The 19438-nt window shown below is 40.8% G+C and overlaps 1 protein-coding gene across 2 annotated transcripts in view; it reads right to left on the reverse strand.

The window, feature by feature from the left end:
* Positions 1 to 7094: 7094 nt before the first annotated feature.
* The window catches only part of ADAMTS18 (ADAM metallopeptidase with thrombospondin type 1 motif 18), a 173104-nt gene continuing 160760 nt past the window's right edge, over positions 7095 to 19438 (reverse strand). For both annotated transcript variants that reach the window (XR_013530523.1, XR_013530522.1), the window contains one exon: positions 7095 to 7228. The gene's annotated coding sequence lies outside the window, so the exon portion shown is untranslated. The remainder of the gene's footprint in view (positions 7229 to 19438) is intronic.

Consider the following 19438-nt stretch of genomic DNA (forward strand, 5'->3'; position numbering starts at 1 on the left):
GAGACTAGAGCAGAGAATTAAGGGCAGGGATGGTAAACAATCTGAAATCCAAGACATGAGATTTCTGTGATGGCAGAAGAGACTTGAGCAACTTTCAAGAAACAGTGGAAGAATGGGAGGGCTGGGCTGACGCCTTCCACGTGGCCAGGATGCGACCTCTCAGGCTTTAATCAGAGAGGCTCTGACTGAGGGTAGGTTGCAAGACCTACATAGCTTTTCCAGTCTGTGCACAAACAGTGTTGCTCATGGACTGAGTTAGGAAGCTATTGTGTCTGGGTGTGAATGGCAGGGTCTGTCCCAGCTCAAGTTTGAGAGCGACCCCTGCCATAGTCACAAGGAACTCATATTATTCTTTTCCTTTCTTTATAGCTTCCTCTTTTCAGGAATTATTGCAGCTAGTCATTTATAGCTGTAGTAAAAAGTGTCTTCTGTGTCATTCACTCTTTCCTAGCACTACCACTTAACTAAGGTCAAATGGCTATTTGTGTTAAGATTCCATTTCCTTATCTGTAAAATGGGTAACTGAGTATCTATTCTTTCTAAATAAAGTATCTATTTCCTTGGGATTTCAACTGAGTTCACATAAGATAATGTAGATAAAGCACTTAGCAACTATTGACTAGTCAATTCTTTACTACTTACTGAGAGCTCTGTTAGAGATACAGTATTAGGGACGTGGCAGTGAGAATTGTTCTTTGGCTATAGTCTGGAGGTCTGGGTTTGAGTTCTGGTTCTGTTACTGATGAGTTATGTGATCTGGGGAAAGACAGTTTTTCTTTCAGACCTTTTTGGGTTTTTTTTTTCTTTTTTCTTCAGCTTTTAAGTTCACAGGTACATGTGCAGGATGTGTGCTTTGTTACATAGGTCAAAGTGTGCCCTGGTGGTTTGCTCACAGATATCCCATCACCTAGATATGAAGCCCAGCATCCATTGGCTATTCTTCCTGATGCTCTCCCTCCATATGCCCCTCTCCCCACCACCACAGACCCCAGTATGTGTTGTTCCCCTCCCTGTGTCCATATGTTCTCATGGTTCAGCTCCCATCTATAAGTGAGAACATGCAGTGTTTGATTTTCTGTTCCTGCAGCACTTTGCTGAGGATAACAGCTTACAGCTCCATTCATGTTCCTGCGAAGGACGTGACCTCATTCCTTTTTATGGCTGCATCGTATTCCATGGTATATATGTAACAAGTTTTCTTTATGCAGTCTATCATTGATGGGCATTTGGGTTGGTGGCATGTCTTTGCTATTGTGTGTAGTGCTGCAGTGAACATATGTGCCCGTTGTTTTGTGTTTTCATCCAATTTTGAAGAAGGCTTCAAATTCATCACATTTAAAGACTATATTTCAAGAAAGATTAGGCCCATGAGATTCTTGTCAAAAGGAAATTGGTTCAGTGGACATGCAAGTCTGGGAAACTTTGTCTTACATTTTTTTTTTTTTTTTTTTTTTTTGAGACAGAGTTTTCGCTTGTTACCCAGGCTGGAGTGCAATGGCGCAATCTCGGCTCACCGCAACCTCCGCCTCCTGGGTTCAGGCAATTCTCCTGCCTCAGCCTCCCAAGGTCTTACATTCTTTTTTGTAGAAATCTTCAATACATATTATCATAGTAAAGACCCTGAGAAGTCTTGCAGTAAAGAAACTTGTTTAATTTGGATTAAACTAAAATTTCACTCTGTAACAGCAAATCGCCATCCCCTGGCATATTCTTTGGGACATGCTGAACTAGGTGATCTCCTAAGAGCCTTTTCCACTTTCCATCTTTTTTTCGCCCTACTCACATCACCTGCGTTCAGTGTTTCTTTCTGTCATTTCAGCATCACATATAAGGGATGATGCTCCCTTTGTTGATAGAGGCTACACCTGTCAATTCTAAGCTCCCTGGTATGAGCAACTGACAGATCTACATTTACATAGAGCCATGTGGATAAAATACACACCCATCATTGCATGCGCACAGAAGATGATCTGCAAAATCTAAACTCTGCTTTGCAATATTTTATTGCTGCCAACGCCATTTTGTTTTTCTGTTCCCTGGGCAGCCCTTTTTTTGGGAATTGTATCCCATTTTTGTCACCCAAATAGAAAGAAAAACTTGGACACAGAAGCCTTTCATAGCCTTCTGAATAGAGGAACGAAATAAGAGCGATGGTCTGAAAACCAGAAAGTTTGGAATCTAATTCTGCCTGAATTTCTCCATTTTGAAAGGAAGTGAAGCTAGATTGGTCTCTGTGCTGTCACCCAGCAAGAGATGTGGTTTCTTTGTAGATAAATAGGATCTAATGGTTGAGTACCTGCTTTTAATCCAGCAGTAGTTCCACAGTTTGTCACTGTAGCCACCTTTTTGTTTTTTTTCTTTTTTCTTTTCTGGCAGTCTTGCTCTGTTACCCAGGCTGGAGTGCAGTGGTGTGATCTTGGCTCACTGCAACCTCAGCCTCCCGGGTTCAAGATCCTCTTGCCTCAGCCTCCCAAGTAGCTGGGAATATAGGCATGTGCCACCACATCCAGCTAATTTTTATATTTTTAGTAGAGATGGAGTTTCACCATGTTGACCAGGCTGGTCTCGAACTGCTGACCTCAGGTGATGTGCCTACCTCAGGCCTACAAAAGTGCTGGGATTATAGGCACGAGCCACCATGTCCAGCCTGCAGCCTCTCATAGTCTCTGATCTAGTGTGGTTTGCATTAGCTTCCTTGCACCAGAGAACACCATCAGGTATTGGAAGCAGCCCAGCTCTTCTGGCTCTTTTTTTTTTTTTTTTTTTTTTAAAGACAGTCTCCCTCTGTCGCCAGGCTGGAGTACAGTGGCACGATCTCGACTGACTTGAACCTCTGCCTCCTGGGTTAAAGCAGTTGTTCCCTGTCAGCCTCCCGTGTAACTGGGACTACAGGTGTGCACGACCATGCCTGGCTAATCTTTGTATTGTTAGTAGAGATGGGGTTTCACCATGTTGGCCAGGATGGTCTCCATCAATTGACCATCTGGCTCTTTTAAAGGGGCGGCTCTTCACCACTCATGCCAACACCAATGTCACCCTCATTCTTTGAGAAAATACTCTTGCTATTGAGGCAGTCTTGTGTTCACTAGATCAGTGGCATGAATTCTAGGGATTTGGGTGTTTTCTTTGTGTGTGTGTGTGTGTGTGTGTGTGTGTGTGTGTGTGTATGCATGCTATACAATATAAATTAGGGTACATACACATAATATAAATTAGGGTTTACATCAATGCTATACATATATATATATATGTATAGCATTGATGTAAACCCTAATTTATATTATGTGTATGACATATGACATATATATATATGTATAGCATTGATGTAAACCCTAATTTATATTATGTGTATGACATATGACATATATATATATGTATAGCATTGATGTAAACCCTAATTTATATTATGTGTATGACATATGACATATATATATATGTATAGCATTGATGTAAACCCTAATTTATATTATGTGTAGGATTTTACTTAAATCCACAAGAGCAATGAGAATCAGACCTGTGCCTGCAAATAGGGCCAGACACAATGTCCTAGATTAAGGCACAAGGATCAGCTTGCATTTGGAGGCTAAAGAGTGTTCTTATTTTTGTGGCTCTGTCAGGCCCTTAACATCACCTAAGCGTAACTGATTTGGGGGAACTGAATGTTGTGAATGTGCGTATTGTCTTCTGTGGCTCCAAAAGTGTGCTTTAAAGCAGCTCATATTCCCTCAACTATTGAGCCCAGGGATCTCTCCCCAGAAAAAGCTTCAAGCATTGATTTTGAGGTTGTTTACTGCACTCATCTCCCCGTTCCCATATGGGAGCAGCTAATGAGGACCCATTTGGGGCTTGTCTGAATCATGGCAGTAACCCCCTTGTTGGGGAAAACAGGTCCATTCTCTTACAGGCAGAGGACCATCAAACACCTGGGCTGGGTCTCTGGGTGGCTCAGTGACTTTACTACTCTGTGAACTTGGGCCAAGTGTTTCGCCCCTCTGGGTCCCGCTCAGCTTCCTTCTGTGAAATGAAGCATATGACCCCAGCCATGAACCACTCTTAGGACTGCTCAGCTTGACACCTTTCCTCCCCTCCCCAATTTGCCCTGAAACATCTATGGACAACCTTGGCGTTCTGTGTCCCACTTTGTTCTCTGGTGTCCTTGAGGACTGGCAAAGGATGCTGCTGCTTCTGGTGACAACCTATTTATTTTGCTTGATCAACTCGTACTCATTCTTCCAGATTCAAACTAAGTGTTTTCATACCGGGTAGTTTCTTGTTTTTTTTTTTGACATTGTAGGGTAGAGCCCAGTGTTCCATGCCCCTCAGGTGCCCTGTGTTTACATTTGTCATAGCACTTGGAAAACGCAAAGCCCCACCCCCAAAATACTGACAGATTCTTCTGTGTGTGTTTCTAGCATCCCATAATCCCTATGGTGGCAAATGCTCTTCTAGGAATGTTATAGTTGGTGAACGAACGTGAAGAATAGAGCTTATTTTAATATAAGTGGTTAAAAAACAAAAACCAAAAAAAAGATTCCAGTAGTGAACTGAGTGCAGGAAAGAAACCCAAAAACCTTAATGATGATCTACAGTGAGCCAGGACACTTCAGGCATTTTACCTCGTTTACCTCTTCAATTTTGAATGATGCATATGGTAGCAATGCAGTTTGAAAGAGGGAGAGATGGACTCTCGGGGAGTGTCAATGACTTACTGTGCCAGTTGGATCTTTTGGGAAGCAGACACCCAGATAGAGCCAGGAGTGCAAGTGGTTTATTGTTTGGGTAAGTGATGCTTTTGAAAGATAAATGAAGGAACCAGAATGAAGCACAGAATCCTTCAGACTGCAATGCGGATCTAAGGCATCTAAAGAGAAAGAGATAAGGATACAGGATTTGGCAGGGAGAGCCCCAGAACATGATGTTCATTTGAGGAAGTGTTGGCCAATTCAACAGGGATCTCCAGAAGAAAAAATGCCCATTAGAAGTGCCCAAAACTGGGCAGAAATAGTCTTGCTCCAGTATCCCCATCATGCTCAGAAGCTGAGATGTGTTCTGAAGGCCTTGTAGCTGGAAGTTGTCAGCTCACTGTATTTCTTGCCACATTTAATCTAGATGTTCCTACAAAGCCTTGATTTGAGGGTATGCCAGTCTGACTTTAAAGCCCATTTTCTGCTCCACTTCTGAAGCTTAAAGGGCCTCCTGTTATATATTCTGAAATAAAGTTTTAATGATCAAAGTTTTAATGACCAAGTTTAGCATAATACTAACCTAAATATGACACTAAAGCTTCAGGTCACCTGTAAAACAAGATACAAGGTGACCTTCTAGTTCACAACCTTGCTTCCATGACTGTTTCCTCTCTCATGAAATTGTCTTGGCAGACCTATAAGGGTCATATAATATAATGAATGATTAAAAGTTATTAAAGCCCCAGATGATTGAACCCACTGATTAAGCAACCGTATGGACCTCCAGATCACTTAACAGGCTCTCATGGTTGCCAAGTATCGTAACCCCAGGCTGGAGAGGCAAGGCATTAATACAAGCTGATTGCTGCTTCTGCTTCCTCTACCAGGGCTTGGTCTAAGCCAAGTCTTGATTAGCCATGACCTCATCTTCATCGTAGACATCCTGGGGCCTCACCCTTTCAGTCTTCTCCATTGATGGCCCCTTGTGGGCTCTCAGGGTGGAATGGCGTAGAATCTAGCACGGTATGAATTCTCTGGAGTATTCAGAAAACTACACATCAATACAGAACCTCTTCTTTCAATCCAGTGTTCTCTCAAATCTTTTTAAAAGTTGCAAAAAGAAAGTGTCAAGTAGAAGGAGACTGAGATGAGTTCAGATGAATATAGTGCTCAATTTTTTTTTTTTTTTGAGACAGAGTCTTGCTCTGTCACCCAGAATAGAGTGCAGTGGTACGATCTTGGTTCACTGCAACCTCTGCCTCCCAAGTTCAAGTGATTCCCATGCCTCAGCCACCTGACTATCTGGGATTACAGGCACCTGCCACTATGCCTGTACTTTTTGTATTTTTAGTAGAGATGGGCCAGACTGGTCTCGAACTACTGACCTCAGGTGACCTACCTCTGCCTCCCAACATGTTGGAATTACAAGCATGAGCCACCACACCTGGCCATATGGTACTCAATTTTATAAAGTCAGATTTAGAAATGGTGGTAAAAATAGTCTCAGTCACTATTTCTCAGACCGCAGCCTAGAGCTAATGAGTATCTCTTGAGATTCAGCTCAGAAAAATTATATTATTACAGATAGAAAGATGAAGATGATGCTTGTCTCAAAAGAACAAGAAGACTAGTGGCTGGCACCAGAATTATAAACCTCCTCCTAGATACACTGATCTTACAAATTCTAGTCCCAGAGTCAGCACTTCTTTAGTGGAAAAGACAAGGCTAAAACCCAGTCTGGTAGTCCATTATAATTACAGGAAGTAATATAGCTCTAGAAATTAACAGGTTGGTGACTGGGTCAGCTGGTGGTGAACTCCCCATCCTGGAGCTCCTGAAGCAGAGGCAAGAAGGTAATCCCTCAAGCAGGCTGTGGATGAGGGTCCTATAGAGAAGAGGACGTGGGAATCTATAAATTTCCTTGAAACTTTTAAGGCTGACCTCCAGTAAAGGTGGGCACAAAGAGTCCAAGAGAAAAAAAAATGTATTAGAATTTGTTCCTAATTCCATATTTGCCAACACCTTTTTTCAGATTATGCCCTCACGTCAAGGCATTTATTTTCACTCATAAGTATGATTGTATCACTTAATTGCCAAAATCAACGATAGCTTTTTAAAAATATATAGTTCTCTGTTACTCATTCTGACTACAAAACCTTCCCAATATGATCTTCCTCTTTCCCTTTAGACCCCACTCCTTTTCATCCCCCTTCTTATGTAAGAGCATGACATAAACTTAGAAGCCACCTATATTAGCTATTTATTGCTGTGTAACGAATTAACCCACAGCATAGTGGCTTATGACATTATGCATTTATTATTGCATGGAAATTCCGAGCTGGTTAACTGTGTGGTTCTGGCTGGGGGTCTCTTATCAGGCTGCAAGAAAGATGGGAGGTAGGGCTGTAGTTATCTGAATGCTTGGGTGGGCTCTGGAATCTGTTTCTGGAAGGCTTTCCCACAGAGCCTGCGTTTGTCAGGAAGCCTCAGTTCTTCATGGAGGCTTCTTCCATCACCACATGGTAACTGGCTTCCTGCAGAGTCTAAAGTCGAAGAGGGAGCAAGGCCAAAGCCCAGTGTTTGTTACAGATTAGCCTTGAAAATCACAATTATGTCAGCAATACTTTACAAGTTACATAGGTTAACTTTTTTCAGTGTGAGAGGGAACTTACACAAAGGCATGAATACCAGGAGACAGATCACTGGGGGAGTTTTTGGAAGCCAGTTGTGATGTCTGTAACCTGGAACATGCTGCTCCTTGTGCCTTGATTGTTCTTGCCCCTTTTCTACCAAGAAATCTCCTGTCCGTCATCTCAAATGCAACCAACTATGTGGAGTCTTCTCTGAATCTATAAACAGAACTAATCATTTCCTTTTTGCTTTTTTATAGCATTTTGTACATACTCTTACGAAAAGATGAATTTTTTTTTGTACAGCACAAAGTCTATCTCTATCAAGAGAGGGCCATATCTTATCTAGTGTTTTGAATACGAAGTTTTGGCAAATAACAGGTATTTAAGGAATATTTTAACGAGTTAATTTCATTTTTCTCATCATCTGTAACCTTGTTTCAGGGGCCCAAATCAATACTAATAAAAAGCAAAGTACAAAACAGCACCTAAAATACAGTAAAAAGCATCATATATTGTTTGTTTGTTTTTTTAAATTAAACCCTAAACTAAGTATACTTTTACTAGGAAACAACTTTTTGTAGGGAAAACTTGGGATGAGATGGAAGTTACAAATTTCCAGTTCTTTTTTGTAGGGAAAAGAACTGGAAATCATGGTGTCCACATTTAGTGCTTTGCAAATGGGAAAAACCGAGACCTCCTCTTAACACATATTATACATGACAGAAACTAGACAAGGGAATTAATTAACCTTGATAAAAAAGAAAATGAAATCACTTGAGAATTTTTTTTGTCACTTTAATAATCTTAAATCTCTAATCTCGCCACTCAAGTCTTTCTTTAAGAACAACAATATAGAATGAATGTCCTAAATGAGCCAAAAGGGATTTAGGAAAGGATATATTAACTTCAAAACACTAAAAGAAGACTCAGGCATTTGGTACCAGGTATAGGTAGATAAGAGCTCTTTAAAAGAAAAAAAAAAAAAAAAAGGGAACACTTGGATGAAGCCTCGTTACTTGCTGGACGCCAGTGTTTTCTATTCTCCATGTAAGATCCTAACTCCCAGAGAGGGGTGTATATCACTTGGAGAAGGAAAACTAAATGCAATGGCAAAGGCTTTGCTGAGGGCTGAAGATCAGTATTTTGTAAGTGAGGCTGGGCGCGGTGGTTCATGCCTGTAATCCCAGCACTTTGGGAGGCCAAGGCAGGTAGATAACCTGAGGTCAGGAGTTTGAAACCAGCCTGGCCAACATGGTGAAAACCTGTCTCTACTAAAAGTACAAAAATTAGCCAAGTATGGTGGCGGGCACCTGTAATCCCAGCTAGTCGGGAGGCTGAGGCAGGAGAATTGCTTGAACCCGGGAGGCAGAGGTTGCAGTGAGCCAAGATCGTGCCACTGCACTCCAGCCTGGGTGACAGAGTGAGACTCCGTCTCAAAACTAGGAGTGAGAAATGGAGGGAATTGGAAAGGGGACAGAGTGAGAAAGATAACTTTAAAAAATTCAACATTGAATTTAAGCTGTATTTTTTTCCTCTCTGTAGATCAGGGCTCACTTATGACCATCATCGTCCAACACTGGTGCAAGTAGTTCTCATTGTCAGCGGATGTGTCAGTATCAGCATGAGTGTTCAGATGTTCTTGGTTGGGGAGAAGGAAAATGAGCTGTCTGTAGATTAGGATAGCTACTGCAAACAGCCCCATTGCCCCAAATTCACCACCAAAGTGTAGGCAGGGCATTTGCTGCTAGCCTAGCAACAGTGACATCTAAAAAAGGTTTAATTTGAGTTTGTCAGCAAGGTCCCTGAAGAGCACTTCCACCCATCCTCGTGTCCCATGGCATGCAGCGACCAATAGTCAGCACAGATGTTTTCCATCTTAGCTTGCAGAAAGCACCCAGCTCTGATAAATAATCGCTTTGGCTATTGCACTTTAAGGCTATTTACACAATAGGCTGAAGTCATTCTAAGACTTGCAGTGAGAATGGAAACCATAGAATTATCGAAGATTCCAGGGCTTGGAAGAGCCCTGAAATGACTCATCTCCATCGTTGGGACCAAAACAAAGGTGCTCAGTCTTGCTGAATATTAGAATCACCTCTATCCCAAATCAGAGGTTTCAGAATCTCTCGAGGTCAAGCATGGGCATATGTTTTACATTATTTCCAGGTTATTATAATATACATTTGGAGTTGAGAAGCACAAACTCTAATGATATCCATGGCTCAAAGAGGGCATGAGAATAAATGAGATTCACAGAGAATGAGTGCAAGGTCTGAACAGGTGGTCTGGTTTCCAATGTGGTCTTCTTTCCATTGTACCAGGGTTATGCACCTGCTAATTACTGTACTTAAATATGTCTACTCAGTTCAGAAAGTAGAGATGATCATTTTTGTTTCTATTTTTTGAGATAAGGTGTCACTTTGCTCAGGCTGGAGTGCAGTGGTATGATCCTGGCTCACTAGCCTTGAACTCCTGGGCTGAAGCAATCCTCTGCCTCAGTCTCCCAAGTAGCTGGAACTACAGGTGCATATCATAATGCCCATCTATTTTTTTTAATTTCTCTTTTGTAGAGGTGGGATCTCATTATGGTGACCAGGCAGGTTTCGAACTCCTGGCCTCAAGCCATCCTCTCACCTTGGCCTTCCAAAGTGTTGGGTTTACAGGCCTGAGCTTCTGTGCCCCACCAAGACAGTAAATCTTGAGATCTTTTTCTTTGAGTAATGACTCTCAGACATCCAAGATTTTCAGACAGCAAAACACTGGGGTCCATTACTTATTAAGAATTGGACTGAATTTAGGATTTTTGAGAGACAGCATAGTCCACAGAAAGCCATTGGACTGGAAGTCTTGGAAAACCAGGTTCTAGTGTCAGCCTTATCTTAGGCGAGCCAGGGAACTTAGGTTGAACGGCATTCAGATGGGGCCAGGGTTCTCTATCCTGGCTGCATACTAGAATTACCTTTGTGTGCTTAAAAGACACAAAAAACTCTGACATCACTCTCAGATACTTGTATTTAGAAAATCTACATTGGATCATATTTCAGCCTTTTGGCTAAGATCAAGTTAGAAAATCTACATTGGTCTAGGAACATGTATTTTAGAAGATTTTCGAGTGATTCTAAGGTTCACCCCTAGATAAAAACTCCTGTACTAGTGATCTCCAGAGACCCCCCCTTTTAAACACAATTCTCCCATTTACAGTGCAAAATGCTATGATTCTGATATATTGACAACCATCATCAAAGTCAATTTTAGCAGATGTCATCACCCAGTAAGAAACTCTGCACACTTTATCTATCACCCCCATGACCCCTCGGCTCTTCGTATGCCTAGGAAACCACTAATCTACTTCGAGTTTATAGGTTTCCATATTTTTGACATTTTATTGGACTGAAATGATATGTCGCGTCTTTCACTTTGCAAAATGTTTTAAAAATTATATATGTTGTAGCGTATGTCAGTAATTTATTCCTTTTATTTTATCATAAAATAAGTGATATATATTTGTGGGTTACAAAGTGATGTAATGGGCCGGGCACGGTGGCTCAAGCCTATAATCCCAGCACTTTGGGAGGCCGAGGTGGGTGGATCATGAGGTCAAGAGATCGAGACTATCCTGGTCAGCATGGTGAAACCCCGTCTCTACTAAAAAAAAAAAAAAAAAATACAAAAAATTAGCTGGGCGTGGTGGCGCGTGCCTGTAGTCCCAGCTACTCAGGAGGCTGAGGCAGGAGAATTGCCTGAACCCAGGAGGCAGAGGTTGCGGTGAGCCGAGATCACGCCATTGCACTCCAGTCTGGGTAACAAGAGCGAAACTCCGTCTCAAAAACAACAACAACAACAAAAAAAAACAAAGTGATGTAATGATACATGGGTATAATGTGTAATGATTCTGTCAAGCCAGTAAACATCCATCACCTCAAATATTTACCATTTTTGTAATGAGAACATTTAAAATCTACTTGGCGATTTTGCACTATAAATTGTTATTAATGTATCAATGTATACATACTCTGCAATAGATTTCAAAACACTTATTTCTCCTGTCTAACTGAAAGTTTGTACCTTGAACCATCTCTCCATCCCTCCTTCCCCCAGTCTCTGGTGACCATTATTCTGTTCTCTACTTCTGACTTCAGCAGTTTTAGATGCTGCATATACGTGAGACCATGCAGGTTTTGTGTTTCTGTGTCTCTTATTTAACTTAGTATAATCTCCTCCAAGTTTATACATGTTGCCACAAAGGACAGAATTTCCTTCTTTTAAAGGCTGAATTATATTCCATTGTGTATAATGCCGTATTTTCTTGCAGAATATCAACTGTTGACAGAGACTTAGATTGATTCCAGGTTTTGGCTTATTGTGAATAATGCTGTAAAGACAGTGTGCAGATGTCTCTTCAACATATTGATTTTAATTTCTTCGGCTATATACCCAGAAGTGGGATTGCTGGACTACATGATAATTCTATTTTTAGTTTTTTGAAGAACCACTGTATAGTTTGTTGTATTGGCTGTACTAATTTACATTCCCACCAATGGTATGCAACAGTTCCTTTTTCTCCACATCGTTACCCCTTTGAGCTTTTTTGGTAATAGCCATTCTGACAGGTGTGAGGTGACAGCTCATTGTGGTTTTAATTTGCATTTCCCTAATGGTTAGTACTGTTGAGTGTGTTGTTCATATGTCTGTTGGCCATTTGTATATCACCTTTTGAGTAATGTCTATTCAGGTCATTTGCCCATTTTAAAATCATCTTACTTGATTTTTTGCTATTGAGTTTTATTGTTTCTTATATATTTTAGATGTTAAACTGCTGTTAGATGGATAACCATGTTCATGATATTGATTCTCCTTATCCATGAGCATGGAATGTTTCTATTTGTGTCCTCTCTGACTTCCTTGAACAACAATTCTCCTTGAAGAGGTCCTTTACTTCTCTTGTGAGCTATAATCCTAGGTATTTTATTCTCTTATAGCAGTTGTGAGTAGTTCATTCATTCATGATTTGGCTCCCTGCTTGTCTGTCGGAGTATAGGAATGCTTTTGATTTTTGCACATTGATTTTGTATCCTGAGACTTTGATGAAGTTGATTATCGGCTTAAGAAGCTTTTGGGCTGAGACAATAAGGTTTTCTACATATGGGATCATGTCATCTACAAAGAGAATTTGACTTTCTCTGTTCCCATTTTGATACCCCTTATTTCTTTCTCTTGCCCGATTGCCCTGGCCAGAACTTCCAATACTGTGTTGAATAGGAATGGCGAGAGAGAGCATCCTTGTCCTGTGCCAGTTTTCAAAGGGAATGCTTCCAGCTTTTGCCCATTCAGTACGATATTGGCTATGGGTTTGTCGTAAGTGGCTCCTATATTTTGAGTTATATTTCTCCAATATCTAGCTTATTGAGAGTTTTTAGGATTAAGGGAGGTTGAATTTTATCAGAAGCCTTTTCTGCATCTATTGATAACTGTGGCTTTTGCCTTTAGTTCTGTTTATGTGATGAATTTCATTTATTGATTTGAGTGTGCTGAACCAGCCTTGCATCCCAGGGATGAAGCTGACTTGATTGTGGTGGATAAGCTTTTTGATGTGCCACTGGATTTGATTTGCCAGTATTTTACTGGGGATTTTTACATCAATGTCCGTGAGGAATATTGGCCTGAAGTTCTTTTTTTTTTTTTTTTTTTTTTTTTTAATAGTATCTCTGCCAGGTTGTGGTATCAGGATGATGTGGGCCTCATAAAATGAATTAAGGAGGAATCCCTTCTTTTCAATTGTTTGAAATAGTTTCAGAAGAAATGGTACTACCTCCTCTTTGTACCTCTGGTAGAATTCAATTGTAAATTTGTCTGGTACTAGGCTGTTTTGGTTAGTAGACTATTTATTCCTGTCTTACTTTCAGAACTAATTATTGGTCTATTCAGGGATTTCAACTACTTCCTGGTTCAGCCTTGGGATGGTGTATGTGTCCAGGAATTTATCAGTTTCTTCCAGATTTTCTAGTTTTTTAAATAGTTTGTTTTCTGTGGGTTTGTTGTTGATGATGATATTTTGTTGTTGTTGCTTTGTTTTACTTTTAACATTCAGGCCCCTCTTCTGTAGAGCTCCTGAAGTTTACTGGAAGTCCACTTCAGACCCTATTCACCTGGGTCCCTCCCACACCTGGAAGTATCACCAATGGAGGTTGCAAAACAGCAAAGATGGCCACCTGCTCCTTCCTCTGGGAGCTCTGTCCCCAATCTCTTCTGGCTTGTAGGGTTTCTGCTGAGAGTTCCGATGTTAGTCTAATGGGCTTCCCTTTGTAGGTCATCTGGCCTTTCTTTCTGGCTGCCGTTAACATTTTTTCTTTCATTTCAACCTTAGAGAATCTCATGATTATGTGTCTTAGGGTTGGTTTTCTTATGGAGTTCCCTAAATTTCCTGAGTTTGAGTGTTGGCCTGTCTTGTTAGGTTGGGAATGCTTCCCAGAGGAAGCTTTACCTGATGCTGGCTAATGCTGCCTGGAACGCTCCTCTATGAGGTGTCTGGCAACCCCTGTTGGGAAGTCTCACCCAGACGGGGAATGAGATCAGGGACCCACTTAAAGAAGCAGTCTTACTGCCCCTTAGTGTAGCGGGTACCTTGTGCGGGTACTTTGAGAGTCTGTGTCCAGACTCTCCAGAGCCAGCTGGCAGGAAAGACTTAATAGGCTGAACCGTGGCAACTGGAGTCACTCCTCCCCACAAAATCCTGATAGAATTTCTGGATGAAAGAACTAGGGAAAGGAATCCCAAACATCATATCAGGCTCCCAGATAAGAAGAGAGGAATCCCATCTAAATGGGATATGTTAAAATAAAAAGGGGGGGGAGCATTTCCTAATCCTGAATGTAAACTTTAGAGGCTCTGTCCCAGGGACATCAAAGATCTGTCGGTAAACCCCTGGATGGAGTTGCTGAAATTCCTGTGGGGATGCCCTGCCTGGTGATAAGGGATGGATCAGTGTCCCACTTAAAGAAGCAGTCTGGCCATGATCTGCCCCAGCCACTGTGCCGCGCTGTGGGGAATTCCTCCCCTGCCCTCCCTTGGCACTGGCAGGGGAATACCATTGAAGAGCTGCAGAGATAGCAGCCACCCCTCTCCCTGGAAATCGGTTGTCTTAGGCAGTCTCCAGCCTGCTGCCTCTGGCCAGCCAGTGATTCCAAGTCGGTGAGTCTGAGCTGGTAAGGTTCTGTGGGAGCAGAGCTTGTTGAATGATGCTGCTTGGCTCCCTGGCTTCAGCTGCCTTCCTGCCTTACCGGAAGTTGCAGTGGTGGAGTATCCAAAACAGTTCCTCTGTCTGCTCCAGCAGTTGCTGAGAGTCTGCACAGCTTTGTGCTTGGGACCCAAGGCCTTGGTGGCATGGGCTTACGAGGGGATATCCTGATCCAAGAGTTGCAAAGATCCATGGGAAATAGGTGGGCTCCCAGGCAGGGTAGCACATTCACTCACCGCCTCCTTTGGCTGGAGGAGGGAGATCTCCCCTTGCCCCATGGCACTCCCAGATGGGCCGCTGCCCCACCCTACTTTTCCTCACTCTCTGTGGGTGGCACCAACTGCCTAGTCAGTCCCAACGTGAGAACCTGGATACCTCAGTTGGAGGTGGAGAATTCATTCTACATTTTTGTTCTTCTTGGAGATAGCCACAGCCTGCAGCTGCTGCTAATAGTCCATCTTGGCCCCTCCCACTTCATTGCTTGTATGGAAGAATTGATTATTGGAGGTCCTTACCCCACCATTATCCTGTTTGTTTTTTTAAAATCGTTTGTCTTTCCCTCTACAGATTGGATATGTTCCACTAATCTGTCTTCAAGTTCACTGCTTCTTTATCATATCTATTATTTCATTAAGCTTAGGCAGTAAATTTTTATTAATATATTTTTCAATTCTAATATTTTCATTTGTTTTTTTATATTTTATATTTCTCTGATAATGTTTATAGACTTCTTTTCATTTTGAATGATTCTTGTTATTATCAAGGGTAGCTCTATCACCTGCTCTAAAGTTCTGATGTAACTTTAAACACATGGATTCTCCCAACATCTGGGTGATTTGGGGGTTGGTGTATGTCGATCCTCTTTTCCTATAGAAATGGTTCATATTCATCAGTTCTTTGTCTAATAATTTTGGATTGGATCTTGGACATAGTGTTATGATGTGGAGGAGCTGGGTTCTGTTACATTCCTGTGAAGAACAATGATTTTATTTTAGCAGATAATCCATTAGATAAGACCCAAAGTATAAGTTCTGTTTCATTTACTGTGGTTATTAGTTCGAATTTCAGTTTAATTATTTAAGCCTTTGCTGTGGTGCTTTGAGTCTTTTCCACACATGTGTGGTATTCTCCAGGTCAGAGTTTTATATGAAGTTCATATTGAGAATTAGGAAATGCCCTTTTTTTTTTACATCTCTCATTTGGGTGAATTCTTCTCTTCTTATCTGGGAACCTGACATGATGTTTGGGGTTTCTTTCCCTAGTTCTTTCATCCAGAAATTCTATCAGGATTCTATCCCCCACCCCAATGCTGTGCTGTTTGTATAACCTGCCCCAAGATAAAGCCATAAATAAGAAAGAAACGAGAAGAAAAGAGAGAAGAAAAAACACTTACCCCTTTGTGCTTTAGTTCTCCACATCTGACTTAACAATATTTCTGCTTATATTTACTTTACAGAATTTTTAGGCAGGTTTCTCCCCCTGCCCCATATTTTATCTGTTTAGGAGTAGGTTTGCAGGAAGCTTCTACCATCAAACAGTAAGAAGCCACAGAGCAGTATCTAAATAGATCTTATTATTGGCTTGTTATTTTAAAAGTTGGCTTCTTCTACTTCTAAGTAGAAAGACGTTTGTCTGAAACAGACCAATTCTAAACTGCATTACATCATTTATTTTCTGTGTGATTTTAGGTGCATGACTTACCTTTACTGAAATTCAGTTTCCTTCTGTTTAAAAGCGAGGAAATGCTAATATAGGACTTGATATGAGAATTAAAGGAAAGAGTGCAGATAAAGTGCCTAGGAGAGTATCTGGCCCATAATTGGGGCTTAGTAAGTGTCAGCCCTCTTTTCTGTGGAAAGGAATTAAACTAGCTGGTGATTATTTGGCTACTGTATTTGAAGGCTGTAAAAGCAAAGCCTGAATTATGTGAGCTGATAAGATTATCTAGATCACTGCTAAATCTCCCCGCCACTTTTTCCTGTTGATACTGAGACACCTAACTCTCAAATATAATCTTCCGAAAAGCAGTCCTTTACAAGGTTGACTCTGAAAGACTCTTTGTGCTAGCAAACAATACTCAAAGTGTGCCTTCTAGAGAGACAATATAGTAAAGCAGCACATTAATCTTGCCTCAAATCCTATGTCATGTCTTCCGGACCTTGCAGAGGGGAGATGGGTGGAAACAATTGATCCATTGAGAATTACAGGCTGACCTCCAACTAAGACCTCTACCTGGGTGACTACATGTGGATGGAGAACAAGTACTTTGGCCCCAGCCACAGGCTGTTTCCTGTTCCCTGACTGAGGCTGGCTGCAGTTCAGTTAGAAACTCTGCTAGCAAGATTGTGACACTGGAAAAGACATTAAAAGTGCCCACCCATTCAGGCTTTAATTCAGGGTCTCACAGGAACCGACTTCTTCCCACTCTGCAGAGAGGAAAGAGTTGGCAGTGGACCACTCCCCAGGCTGCCAGCTCTCAGTCCTTTGAGGACCTCAGCCATGCACCCACGCCAGGAGGTTGGCAGCTGAGGTTGGATGATCCAGGGGCTCACAAAAATCTCATCCATGAATCAACCTGCTTATTGTTATTTCCTGCAAAGCTTCAAAACCATAAAATTCTTTCTTTCTCAGCTTTACTGAGGTATCAGTGACAAATAGGAATGGTATATATTTAACATGTATGACTTGATGTTTTGGCATATGTATACATTGTGAAATGATCAGCACAATTAAGTTAATAACATATCCATCACCCGTAACCTTTCTTTCCTTTTTCCTTCTATTTCTCCTTTCCTCCATTTTCCCCTCTTTTCTTCTTTTATGTGGTAGAAATATTTAACATCTACCCTCTTAGCAAATTTCAAGTCTATAGCATCATAAACGATCGACTTCATCACCATGTTGTATGCTAGATCTCCAGAACTTATTCCTCTTATAGCTGAAACTTTGGACACTTAACAACATCTCCCCATTTCCTCCTGTCCCTCACCCCAACATTTTGCTCTTTGCTTCTACATATCTGAGTAATTTATATATTTATATATAATATATAATTTATTTATATATAATATATATCAATAAAGTATATATTATATATAAATAAATCATATAAATTATATATATGGTAGAATTTCACTCTTTTTGCCCAGGCTGGAGTGCAATGGCTCAATCTTGGCTCACCGCAACCTCTGCCTCCCGGGTTCAGGTGATTCTGCTGCCTCAAGTGAGAGCATGCAGTATTCGCCTTTCTGTGTCTGGCTAATTTCACTTAGCACAGTCTCTTCTAGGTTCATCCATGTTGTCACAAATAGGATATAACAGGCTCTCATGAATCCAGGGCCATAGTATGAAATGTCTGTGAGCCTTGGTTCATATGCATGATTAGGAGAGTTAATCATTATTTCACAAGATGTGGATAATTCAGATTAATATGTGGAAAATACAAAGTATATCCCTTGCTCATAGTAGGAGTGCATTAATGTCACATATTAACATCATCATCATCATATTATCATTGTTTCTTTCTGTTCTGCCTACTTCTGTTGCTGGTCTTTGGGAACTCTAATATCTGAATACATTGTTATTCTTGGTTTATCAGATAGGTCCTAGGAAAAATTTATGAAAATAAGCAAAACATTAAAACTTCAACAGATGACTCTTAAAGCAGATTTTAAAAATATTTCATAAAATCCACAAGATATTCAAGAACAGTGTGTCCACAATTCCTTCCTCCAGATATTTTTCCTATTAACCAGTGGGATAGAAAGAAGAAAATAATAACCAAATTATTTTCTATCCCAACCTTATCATGGATATTTTTCCCTCTTGGGATGGAGGTGACTGCAAATACAGACATTGCTGCTCCTGCCAAACTGTTAAAAAGTAGTTTGAATGAGTCGGGTGTAATGCCGATGGCAGATCCCCGTCAGCCCAACGGTTTTCTGCAACCCGAGCTCAGAATCTTCAATTCTTGTCCAGCAGAAACAGGATTGCCCCTGCAGGCACCCTGTCAGTGACATCACAACAACAACAGGTGTGAGCATTGATAGTCCTCACTGCAAGCATATTCTTTTTATTTAAACAGTTTTATTGAGATACAACTTACATTCCATAGAATTCGCTCATTGAGTGTCTAGTCTAATGGTTATAGTATAAAGTTGGCAACATTCAATGTTATTCTTAATTCATGGGTCAAAGCAAAGCAATAGTTCAGCTCCCTGAAGATACTCAACTTTAGGAAAGGGAATGGGTCAGATCGTTTTGAAAGTTGATATTTTGATAATGTCTGTCACTTTTTCCCTACACAGAGGGAGGATGACAATATTCTTGTGTTTTTTATGGTACCAGAGCATTTTTGTGGGATAGAAAGAAGAAAATAATACTAAATTAGTTTTTCCTACCTTCTGCCTTCTCTATCCCAACCTTATCATGGATATTATTCCCTCTTGGGATGGAGGTGACTGGGATGGAGGGGAAGGAAACTTCAGATAATATCACATATATGAAGTAAGAAATGTTTATTAGGTTTTAATTTGAAACTCATTACTCATCAAACTTGTCCTTAAACTCAATAAAAATGTTTACCTGTCGGGTAAAAACAACAAATATTTTATAACACAGCAACATGTAGGCTTACCTAAAAATTGTCCCTTATTTGACCTAACTGTTAAATCACTGGGTGATTTTAGGAAAGGCTCTAAAATGTTTGGGTCTCAATTTCTATACCCGTGAAATGGGGGAGGTAAATGAGGTCTAAATTCTCTTCCAGTTCTTAATTTATATCTATTAATTTTCAAGTGGGACTCCTTTCTGCTTAATGCCATAATTTTGTGATACTATTATTTTGGAGAGGCTGAAAACACTTTTGCATGATCCCGATGTGCCTA

This window comes from Callithrix jacchus, chromosome 20 (genome assembly GCF_049354715.1).
Source record: "Callithrix jacchus isolate 240 chromosome 20, calJac240_pri, whole genome shotgun sequence".
Classification (NCBI taxonomy): domain Eukaryota; kingdom Metazoa; phylum Chordata; class Mammalia; order Primates; family Cebidae; genus Callithrix; species Callithrix jacchus.